Source organism: Equus caballus, chromosome 8 (assembly GCF_041296265.1).
Source record: "Equus caballus isolate H_3958 breed thoroughbred chromosome 8, TB-T2T, whole genome shotgun sequence".
Lineage (NCBI taxonomy): Eukaryota > Metazoa > Chordata > Mammalia > Perissodactyla > Equidae > Equus > Equus caballus.
Window position 1 is genome coordinate 9,719,095 of NC_091691.1, and position 12,504 is coordinate 9,731,598.

The following is a 12,504-nucleotide window of genomic DNA, read 5'->3' on the forward strand; positions in this document are numbered from 1 at the left end:
GTCACACAATTCATATCATAAATAAGGACTCACAAGGGCCCACATGGGACTGCTCTCCTCAGACGAGTGTCTATAAAACTCATGCAATTAAAAAGAGCCCAGAGATTTTGGGGGCTGGCCCCGTGGCCGAGCGGTTAAGTTCGCGGCTCTGCTGCAGGTGGCCCAGTGTTTCGTTGGTTCGAATCCTGGGCGAGGACATGGCACTGCTCATCAAGCCACACTGTGGCAGCATCCCACGTGCCACAACTAGAAGGACCCACAATGAAGAATATACAACTATGTACCAGGGGGCTTTGGGGAGAAAAAGGAAAAAAATAAAATCTTTAAAAAAAAAAAAAAAAAGAGCCCAGAGATTTTACTTTTAATCATGGCCGAGTAACTCCTATTGGACTAATAACTCCACATATAACAACTACAAACTCTGGACAAAATATCAAAAAAACAACTACCTAAAGCTACTGGAGAGCAATCAAAAGCTGGAAGATTCTAGAGTGTAGGGATAAGCACTTGGGTTGAGTTTTCCATTTTCTACTTTGGACAGGCCTCAGTCTGTGCCATGGCAAGAGGCTAAAACTCATATTAAAAAAAAATCTATAGTCCTACTTTCTTGTTCCAGAAGAAGGATTTTAGGGTAAATGTAGCAGCTGATGTGGAGGAAAATGCTACAAAGGGGAGAGCAAGAGAGGAGTCCCCCAAATTGTGTTCATAAACACTGTGTTTATAAATTGTGTTCACAAATCTATGGCTAACCCCTGAAGCACACACATGGAACGCAGACTCAGAGCAGCTCAGAAAATACCAAAGGAACAGAAACGAATCTGAGCTGCTGCCCACTGTGAAGCAGCTAAGAGTGTCCAGTTCCAGTTCAGCCAACCTAGTGGCCTGATTTTTAAAAAAGAAAAATTCAATACTCGTAGGAGGAACATAATAGAATCCAAAGTCTTTACAATATATCATCCACAAAGTCTAGGATACAAGCCAAATAAATGTACTTGACATAAGTAGAAGCAGGAAAATGTGAATCAAACTCAGAGACATTTAATGGAGACTGACCTGGAAAGGACCCCAGATGTTGGAATTTACATACGAGCAATTTAAAGCAGATATTACAACTATGATCAAGGACATTAAGGAGAATACGCTTGTCAGGAATGAAAAGATAAACTCAGCAGAGAAATAGAAACTATATAAAAGGAGTAAATGGACATTTTAGATTTGGAAATTACAATATCTGAAATAAAAGACTTCACTGAATGGGGTAAGAGCAGTTTGCAGATAACAGAAGGATACACGAAACTTGAAGAGACACCAGCAGAAATTAGACAATATTTAGAGAGAAAAAAATATTTAAAAAAAGTAACAGAGCCTCAGGGACTAGTGAGATAACATGAAAAGGTATAACATGAGTATAATCGGATTTCTAGGAGAGAGATTACAAAAGAAAAAAATGAATAATGGCCAAAAACTGACTCAATATGGTGAGAGACATAAACTTGTAAGAAGCTCAGCAAACCTCAAGACAAACACAAAGAAAAATATGCCTAGGTACAGCCATCATCAAAATGATGAAAATCAGAATTAAAGAGAAAAATCTTGAAAGCAGCCAGAGGGGAAAAAAACCCACATTACACACAAGGAAATAATGAATGATTCAAAATATCTGCTAACTCCTCATCAGAAACACAAAAGCCAGAAGAGATAATGGAACACTACCTGTAAAGTTCTAAAAGAATAAACAATAATAAATCTAGATTTCTATATCTAGCAAAAATATCCTTCAAGAGTTAAGGTGAAATAAAGAGAATTTTAAATTAAAAAAAAAACTAAGACAATTCATTGTCAGCATATCTGCATTACAAGAAATGCTAAAGGAAGATCATTAGGCAGAAGGCAAAGGATACCAGATAGGAACAGATCTCTACAAAGACATAAAGAGGGCCATAAATGGTAAATATGGGGGTAAACATAAAAGACTATTATTTCCCATTAATTTCATTAAAATCCATATGACTATATCACAAAAAGTGTAACATTGAACAATGGAGTTAATCATGTTTCTAGATGTATTATGTATGACAACTATATCATAAAGAATAGGGGAATGGAGTAAATGAACCTACATGGCTGAAAATTTCTTATATATTTATGTGCTGTGGTACATAAATTTTAACTCCGATTATGAAAAAATAAGTTTATACATTTTAATTCCTAGAATAACCACTTTAAAAAATACAAAGACGTGGGGCTGGCCTGATGGCATAGTGGTTAAGTTCCTGTGCTCTGCTTTGGTGGCCCAGGTTTGCAGGTTTGGATCCTGGATGCGGATCTACACACAACTCATCAAGCTAAGCTGTGGCAGCATCCCACATACAAACTAGAGGAAGAATGGCACAGATGTCCGCTCAGGGCCAATCTTCCTCACCAAAGGAAAAAAAAAAAACCCCGACAACAACAAAAAACAAAGAGGAATAGTTAAAAAGCAGAAACAAAAGAACAAAAAACAAAGAAGATAAACAACCATACCAATAATTACATTAATTGTTAGTAGACTAAACATTCCAAAAAGCAAAGGTTGTCAAATGGATAAAAAGCAGCTAAATAGTGTCTGTGAGAGATACACTTTAAATACAGACACAAATAGGTAGAAGGTAAATGGATGGAAAGTCATACCATTAAAAGATACAAAAGTATGAGATGAATGGAGTGGCTATATTAATATCAGATAATGTAGATTTCAAGATAAAAAATATTACCACAGGTAAAGAGAAAAATTTTATAATGACAACAGGTTCAACTCAACAGCAAGATGTAATAATGATAATGTGTATCTACAGATTAACAACTGGAAATTGAAAATTTTAAAGTAGTGATAGCATCCAAAAACATAAAATGCTTAGGCATAAATTTAACAAAACATGTTTCAGACCTTTACACTGTAAAGTGTGAAACACTGCCAAGAGATATTAAAGAAGACCTAAAAAATTGAAGATATACTTTGTTTATGGATTGGAAACCTCAATACTTAAGATGTCAGTTCTCCCAAAATTGATTAATTTAATCCATTCACTCAAAAGCCCAGCAGGTTTATTTTCATAGAAATTGGCAAGCTCTTTCTAAAATTTATGTAGAAATTGATGACAAAATAATTTTTAAAAAGAACAAAGATGGGGGATTGATTTAAAGATTTACTTTAAACTTATAATAATCAAAGCTGTGTGTTATTGAGTAAGGATAAACATATAGATGAGACTGGAGCAACTGAATATAAATATACAAAAAAAATGAACCTCAACCCTTACCTCATGCCACAGACAAAATTTTATTTGAAATGGACTGAAGACCTAAATAAAACAAATAAGACTACAAAACTTCTAAGAAGATAACATAGGAGAAAAATTTCTGCAACTTTGGGGTAGGAAAAGATTTCTTAGATAAGATAGAAAAAGCATGAACCATAACACTAAAAAAACTGAAATATTGGATTTCATCAACAGTTGAAATGTCTGTTCTTTAAAACAACACAAGTAAATAATACATTAAGTAAATTATGCATATATCAAAGAACCTATATCCAGAATATATATTTTTTTAAATCTTACAACTCAAGACAAAAAACAACACAATTAAAAGAATGGGTAAGGGGAAGATCCAAGATGGCGCCGTGAGTAGACCTCTTTGTCTCTCCCCCTTCGAGTCTACAATTATTTGGACACTTATTGCTTGACAAAGGATATCCAGACAGCATCTCAGGACGTCTGAGATACCCACGCGACTATACATCGGAAGGCAGACGGACTTTCCTCCAGGAGGATGTGGAAATAGGTGAAAACTCTCCGACCCCGACAAGCAGCCTAGTACCAGCAAGCGGCTTTCTTCCAACGGACGCCCCCAGAGGATCTACACACATCTAGGGCAGGAGCGAGCACACAACAGAGGAGCGACGGTGGAAACAGGTGACCAGAACCCTACCTAAACCCCCCGCAATTACTCCTAAACACAGAGGGAAACTTTGGAGTTGCACACCTGAGCCCGCGGGGAGACCCCGCCTGGTGTTCGCGGCGCCCGGAGGGTCCCAGAGAGAGTCGCTGAGGGTACGGAGGTCTCCCAGCTGCCGTTGCCCACCCTGTGGGAGTAGGGATTGCCAGAGATCTCGGAGAGGACCGGGGCTGGGGGAACTTTCAAAGGCCGGCTCTGCGACCCGGAGGGGAAGCGCCGGAGTTCCGCCCGGGCAGCAGACAAAACTCTCTGTCTGCCATTAGCAGAGGGGCCATGATGAGCATTCATGGCTCCGGGAGAGGCCCGGAGAGAATCCCAGAGGGCGGGGCGACCCCCAGCTGCCGTTGCCCGCCCCGTGGGACTAGGGATTGCCAGAGATCTCGGAGAGGACCGGGGCTGGGGGAACTTTCAAAGGCCGGCTCTGCGACCCAGAGGGGAAGCGCCGGAGTTCCGCCCGGGCAGCAGACAAAACTCTCTGTCTGCCATTAGCAGAGGGGCCACGCCCAGCATTCACGGCTCCGGGAGAGGCCCGGAGAGAATCCCAGAGGGCGGGGCGACCCCCAGCTGCCGTTGCCCGCCCCGTGGGACTAGGGATAGCCGGAGATCTCAGAGAGGACTGGGGCTGGGGGGAGTTCCAGAGACCCAGCTTCGTAGCCTAGGGGGAAACCCTACAGGCTCACAGCAGCCTTAGGGAAAGCCTCTGCACAGCACCAGTAGAAGGCACCCGGCCGCCAGCCACAAGGCTGGAAGACCCCAGGGCAAAAGCAGCATAGCTAGGTGAACTAACCACAGACTGTAGAAGATGCCAATAGCTCTCCTGCGACCCGTAGAGGACAAGTGAGATTTTGTGGGTGCCGACAGCAACGGAGTGACAAATATAAGTGATCCCACCCCTGGCCGCTGGAAAAGCCCATAACACCGTTGCAGACCCCAAGGAGACAGCACATCTAGGTGGGCTGCAACAGTAGGCACCAGCAGCCTGAAGCCACCCTGTGACAGCCCCCACAGCAGAGGAGGGAATCCAAAGGGCCACTGTGGCTACGAAGAGGGGCCCAGGCCCAGTTAGCAACTACGGACAGGGTTCCTGGTTGGTGCAGTATAAACAGCTGCTCCCCCACCGCAGCAGCTGAAACAAGCGAAAGGAGCAACTAAACTCTATCTCCATGCGGAGGCACAAATCAACAACATCAAGCAATATGAAAAAATACATTAAATCTCCAGAACAGAAAGAAAGTAACAAATACACAGAAAACAATCCCAAAGAAAATGAGATATATAACCTAAATGATGATGACTTCAAAACAGCCATCATTAAAATTCTCAATGAGTTAAGAGAGAATTCTGACCGACAACTCAACGAGTTCAGGAGCTATGTCACAAAAGAGTTTGATACGATAAAGAAGAACCAAACAGAAATATTGGAAATGAAGAACACAATAGAGGAGATTAAGAAAAATCTAGATGCTCTGAACAGTAGGGCCGATAATATGGAGGAAAGAATTAGCAATTTGGAAGATGGCAATATAGAATTGCTGCAGGCAGAGGAGGAGAGAGAAGCAAGACTAAAAAGAAATGAAGAAACTCTCCGAGAATTATCAGACACAATTAGGAGATGCAACGTAAGGATTATAGGTATACCAGAGGGAGAAGAGAAGGAGAAAGGGGCAGAAAGCCTATTCAAAGAAATAATGGCTGAGAACTTCCCAAATCTGGTGAGGGAGATGGATCTTCAGGTGACAGAAGCCAATAGATCTCCAAACTTTATCAATGCAAGAAGACCAACTCCACGGCATATAGTAGTGAAGCTAGCAAAAGTCAACGACAAGGAGAAAATACTAAGGACAGCCAGGCAAAAGAAACTAACCTACAAAGGAACCCCCATCAGGCTATCAGCAGATTTCTCAGCAGAAACTTCACAGGCTAGAAGAGAGTGGAATGATATATTCAAAAATCTACAGCCGAGAATTCTCTACCCAGCGAAAATATCCTTCAAATACGATGGAGAAATAAAAACTTTCCCAGGTAAACAAAAATTAAGGGAGTTCATTGCCACAAAACCTCCTCGTCAGGAAATCCTCAGGAAAACCCTCATTCCTGAAAAATCCAAAAAAGGAAAGGGGCTACAAAACCAAGAGCAGAGGAGATAAGTAGAAGGACAACAACAGAGAGTAGCAGCTCTACATCAGAACAGATTAAACCATGGGACGAGAAACAAAGGAAACTGAAGAAAACCGGAAAACAAGACACAAAATGGTAGTGGTAGGCCCCCACATCTCAATAATCACTCTAAATGTAAATGGATTGAACTCCCCAATCAAAAGACACAGAGTGGCAGGATGGATCAAAGAACAAGATCCAACAATATGCTGCCTCCAGGAAACACACCTCAGCCCCAAAGACAAACACAGACTCAGAGAGAAGGGATGGAGAACAATACTCCAAGCTAATAATGAACAAAAGAAAGCAGGTGTCGCTATACTAATATCAGACAAGGTAGATTTCAAAGCAAAACAGATAAAGAAAGATAAAGAGGGACAGTATATAATGATAAAAGGGACTCTCCACCAAGAAGACATAACACTTATAAATATATACACACCCAACACAGGAGCACCAAAATTTGTAAAGCAACTCTTAATAGAACTAAAAGAAGACATCAACAACAATACAATAATAGTAGGGGACCTCAACACACCATTAACACCAATGGACAGAACATCCAGACAGAAAATCAACAAGGAAATAATAGAATTAAATGAAAAATTAGACCAGATGGACTTAATAGATATATATAGAACACTTCATCCAAAAACAGCAGGTTACACATTCTTCTCAAGTGCACATGGAACATTCTCAAGGATTGACCATATTTTGGGAACCAAAGCAAACATCAATAAATACAAGAGAGTTGAAATAATATCAAGCATCTTTTCTGATCATAATGCTATTAAACTAGAAATCAACTACAAGAAAAAAGCAGAGAAAGGTGCAAAAATGTGGAGACTAAACAACACGCTTCTCAACAAACAATGGATCATTGAAGAAATTAAAGAAGAAATCAAATTTTATCTGGAGACTAATGAAAATGAGAACACGACAAACCAAATCATTTGGGATGCAGCAAAAGCAGTCCTAAGAGGGAAATTCATCGCAATACAGGCTCACCTCACTAAACAAGAAAAAGCTCACATAAGCAACCTCAAACGACACCTAACAGAACTAGAAAAAGAAGAACAAACAAAGCCCAGAGTCAGTAGAAGGAGGCAAATAATAAAAATAAGAGCAGAAATAAACGATATTGAAACAAAAAAGACAATAGAAAGGATCAATGAAACAAAGAGTTGGTTCTTCGAAAGAATTAACAAAATTGACAAACCCCTAGCCAGACTCACCAAGAAAAGAAGAGAGAAATCGCAAATTAATAAAATCAGGAATGACAGAGGAGAAATCACAACAGATACCAATGAAATACAAGAGATCATAAGAGAATACTATGAAAATCTATATGCCAACAAATTGAACAACCTGGAAGAAATGGACAAATTCCTAGACTCCTACAATCTCCCCAAACTGAATCAGGAAGAAATGGAGAATCTGAATAGGCCAATCACAAGTAAGGAAATAGAAACGGTAATCAAAAACCACTCCAAAAATAAGAGTCCAGGACCAGACGGCTTCTCTGGAGAATTCTACCAAACATTCAAAGAAGACTTAATACCTATTCTCCTCAAACTGTTCCAGAAAATTGAGAAAGATGGAGAACTCCTTAACACATTCTATGAAGCCAACATCACTCTGATCCCCAAACCTGACAAGGACAACACAAAGAAGGAGAACTACAGGTCGATATCACTGATGAACATAGATGCAAAAATCCTCAACAAAATTTTGGCAAACCGATTACAGCAATACATCAAAAAGATTATACACCATGATCAAGTGGGATTTATACCAGGGACACAGGGATGGTTCAACATCCACAAGTCAATCAACGTGATACACTACATCAACAAAATGAAAAACAAAAACCACATGATCATCTCAATAGATGCAGAGAAAGCATTTGACAAGATCCAACACCCATTTATGATAAAAACCCTCAGTAAAATGGGTATAGAAGGAAAGTACCTCAACATAATAAAGGCCATATATGATAGACCCACAACCAACACCATACTCAATGGACAAAAACTGAAAGCCATCCCTCTGAGGACAGGAACAAGACAAGGGTGCCCACTTTCACCACTCTTATTCAACATAGTACTGGAGGTGCTGGCCAGAGCAATTCGGCAGGAAAAAGAAATAAAAGGAATCCAAATAGGTAACGAAGAAGTAAAACTCTCGTTGTTTGCAGACGACATGATCTTATATATAGAAAACCCCAAAGAATCCACAGAAAAACTATTAGAAATAATCAACAACTACAGCAAAGTAGCAGGGTATAAAATTAACGTGCATAAATCAGTAGCATTTCTATACACTAACAATGAACTAACAGAAAAAGAACTCAAGAACTCAATCCCATTCACAATCGCAACGAAAAGAATAAAATACCTTGAGATAAACTTAACCAAGGAAGTGAAGGATCTATACAATGAAAACTACAAGGCTTTCTTGAAAGAAATTGACGATGACATAAAGAGATGGAAAGACATTCCTTGCACATGGATTGGAAGAATAAACATAGTTAAAATGTCCATACTACCTAAAGCAATCTACAGATTCAATGCTATCCCAATCAGAATCCCAAGAACATTCTTCACAGAAATTGAACAAACAATCCTAAAATTCATATGGGGCAACAAAAGACCGCAAATTGCTAAAGCAATCCTGAGCAAGAAAAACAAAGGCGGCGGAATCACAATCCTCGATTTCAAAACATACTACAAAGCTACAGTGATCAAAACAGCATGGTACTGGTACAAAAACAGGTCCACAGATCAATGGAACAGAATTGAAAGCCCAGAGATAAAACCACACATCTATGGACAGCTAATCTTCGACAAAGGAGCAGAGGGCCTACAATGGAGAAAAGAAAGTCTCTTCAACAAATGGTGCTGGGAAAACTGGACAGCCACATGCAAAAGATTGAAAATTGACCAGTCTTTTTCACCACACACCAAAATAAACTCAAAATGGATCAAAGACCTAAAGATTAGGCCTGAGACAATAAGTCTTTTGGAAGAGAATATAGGCAGTACACTCTTTGACATCAGTTTCAAAAGAATCTTTTCGGACACTGTAACTCCTCAGTTGAGGGAAACAATAGAAAGAATAAACAAATGGGACTTCATCAGACTAAAGAGCTTCTTCAAGGCAAGGGAAAACAGGATTGAAACAAAAAACAGCTCACTAATTGGGAAAAAATATTTACAAGCCACTTATCCGACAAAGGGTTAATCTCCATAATATACAAAGAACTCACACTGCTTAACAACAAAAAAACAAACAACCCGATCCAAAAATGGGCAGAGGACATGAACAGACATTTCTCAAAAGAAGATATGAATATGGCCAATAGACACATGAAAAGATGTTCATCATCGCTAATCATCAGGGAAATGCAAATCAAAGCTACACTAAGATATCACCTTACACCCGTTAGATTAGCAAAAACATCCAAAACCAAGAGTGACAAATGTTGGAGAGGTTGTGGAGAAAAAGGAACCCTCATACACTGTTGGTGGGAATGCAAACTGGTACAGCCACTATGGAAAACAGTATGGAGATTTCTCAAAAAGTTAAAAATAGAAATACCCTATGACCCAGCCATCCCATTACTGGGTATCTATCCTAAGAACCTGATATCAGAAATCTCAAGAGTCCATTGCACCCCTATGTTCATCGCAGCATTATTTACAATAGCCAAGACGTGGAACCAGCCTACATGCCCAGAAACTGATGATTGGATAAAGAAGATGTGGTATATATACACAATGGAATACTACTCAGCCATAAAAAAAGACAAAATTGGCCCATTCACAACAACGTGGATGGACCTCGAGGGTATCATGTTAAGCGAAATAAGCCAGTCACAGAAAGACGAACTCTATATGACTCCACTCATAGGTGGAAATTAGTATTTTGATAAGGAGATCTGATCGGTGGTTACCAGGGAAAAGGGGGGGTGGGGGGAGGGCACAGAGCGGGAAGTGGTGTACCCACAACATGACTAACAAAAATGTACAACTGAAATCTCACAAGGTTGTAATCTATCATAACATTAATAAAAAAAAAAAAGTGTGACCCCCATTTTCATCAGATAAGACATTTTTTAAATGCTGGAAAAATATACCTCAAAATTTAAAGTGTGCTGGACAACCGGTAATCTTTGTTTCCTTCTTTTTATTTATCTACCTTTTCTAAATGTTCAAGGAACATGTGTTATTTTTGTAATAAGAAACAATAAAAGGAAATTTTAAGGAATAAATGTAACAATGATACTAACCTAACTCTGACGAAAGTTTTGGAAATATCTATGCAAAGAAATAGATACATAAAAGAGGGTAATTCCAACCTGTTAAGTGATGTCCACAGCTTTAGTAAATTGCAGACTTGCCTTTTTCTCCAATACTTGGTCCCAGGGATCAGTCTGGACAGGAAATGGCAGAGTTGACCAGGGCTCGAACTCAGGTTCCATCGATCTAATCCGGAACCAAGAAAATCTTTCAGAATGCAACAAAGATCATTTTAGAAGCCAGATTACACTGGATCGTTTACCCAATATGCCTGTGTACTTCTTTCGAGATCTGACAACATCTTTAAACAAAACAAGAAGTATGCCATTTTGGTGACTCAAAAAAGAACAAAGACATAAAGAGCCTTCAGTCAACTTCTCTTCGCTCAGCTTCCCTGACCATACCTGGCTCACTCCCAGTAGAGGGGAAGGAAGGAAGAAGCCACAACGCTTCACCCACTTCCTCCTTTCCAGGGAAAGAGCAGGTAGGGATGTGGGAAGGGGTGGGCACCCAAGGGAAGCAAGGTTTCTACACGACAGCCCAGAGTGGGCTGTGGCCTCCAGAACCTTCCATCCCGTGGTTGGCAAATAGTGGTGTCAGTGCTCCTTCGTGACCTCACAGACCTTACCTCCCCCCACACCAGCCATTCTGAACCCACTTGAAGTTTTCATTTATTTTTTGCTTTGAACAAACACTCTGCGCTAAGTGAACACATTCACATGGAGTATTGGGTTTAACCATCACAAAAAGCCTGTGAACTTTCAGCTACAAGATGAACAAGGTCTGAGGATCCAACGGAAAACAGGGTGACTGTAGTTGGTAAGATTGTATTGTATGAATGAAATTTGCTAAGAGAATAGAACTTAAATGTTCTCACCCAAAAAAAAAGATAAATATGTGAGGTGATGGAGTGATGGATGAGTTAATTAACTAACTGGGAAGAATCCTTTCACAATATGTATGTATATCAGATCATCACAATGTACGCTTTAAATATCTTACAATTTCATTTGTCAATTATAGGTCAATAAAGCCGAAATGAAAAAATAAATTTTTAAAAAAAAAAGAATGGGTAAAATAATGGATTGAAGACTTGAGAGTAAGGCCTGAAACCATAAAACTCCTAGAAGAAAACATCGGTAGTAAGCTCTTTGACATCAGTCTTGGCAATGATTTTTTGGATTTGACATCAAAAGCAAAAATAAACAAGTCGGACTACATCAAACTAAAAAGCTTCCGCGTGACAAAGGAAACCATTAACAAAATGAAAATGCAATCTACAGAATGGGAGAAAATACCTGCAAATCATATATCTGATAAGGGGTTAATATCCAAAATACATAAAGAACTCATACAACTCAATAGTAAAAAAAATCCAATTAAACAATGGGCAGAGATCAGAGCAGACATTTTCCCAAAGACGACATACAGATGGCCAACAGGTACATGGAAAGGTGTTCACCATCCCCAATCATCAGGGAAATGCAAATCAAAACCACACCGAGATATCACGTCACACCTGTTAGCATGACTATTATCAAAAAGACAAGAAACAACAAGTGTTGGAGAGGATGGGGAGAAAAGGGAACACGTGTGCACTGTTGGTGAGACTGCAAACTGGGGCAGCCACTGTGGAAAACAGTACAGAGATTCCTCGAAAAACTAAAAATAGAACTACCACAACATCCAGCAATTCCACTTCTGGGTGTTCATCCAAAGAAAATGAAAACAGTAACTCAAAAAGGTATCTGCACCTCTATATTCACTGCAGCATTGTGTATAACATCTAAGACATGGAAGCGACTTAAGTGTCCAACGATGGATGAATGGATAAAGAAAATGTGGTATAGCTACACAATGGGATATTATTTGGCCATAAAAAAGAAGGAAATCTTGCTGTTTGCAATAACATGGATGGACCTCAAGGGCGTTATGCTAAGTGAAATAAGTCAGAAAGAGAAAGACAAACACTGTATGATCTCACTTGTATGTGGAATCTAAAAAAAGCAAACAAGCTCATAGACACAGAGAACAGATTGGTGGTTGCCAG

At 39.6% G+C, this 12,504-nt stretch overlaps 2 long non-coding RNA genes across 2 annotated transcripts in view; one reads left to right on the top strand and one right to left on the bottom strand.

The window, feature by feature from the left end:
• LOC111774821 (uncharacterized) overlaps positions 1-12,504 on the bottom strand; it is a 56,253-nt gene that overhangs the window by 26,662 nt on the left and 17,087 nt on the right. Inside the window, exon 2 of the long non-coding RNA XR_011420741.1 lies at positions 10,556-10,640. This is a non-coding gene — a long non-coding RNA (uncharacterized lncRNA). The remainder of the gene's footprint in view (positions 1-10,555; positions 10,641-12,504) is intronic.
• Positions 1-12,504, top strand: part of LOC138915157 (uncharacterized) — a 35,191-nt gene that overhangs the window by 12,312 nt on the left and 10,375 nt on the right. The gene's annotated exons all lie outside the window — the stretch shown is intronic.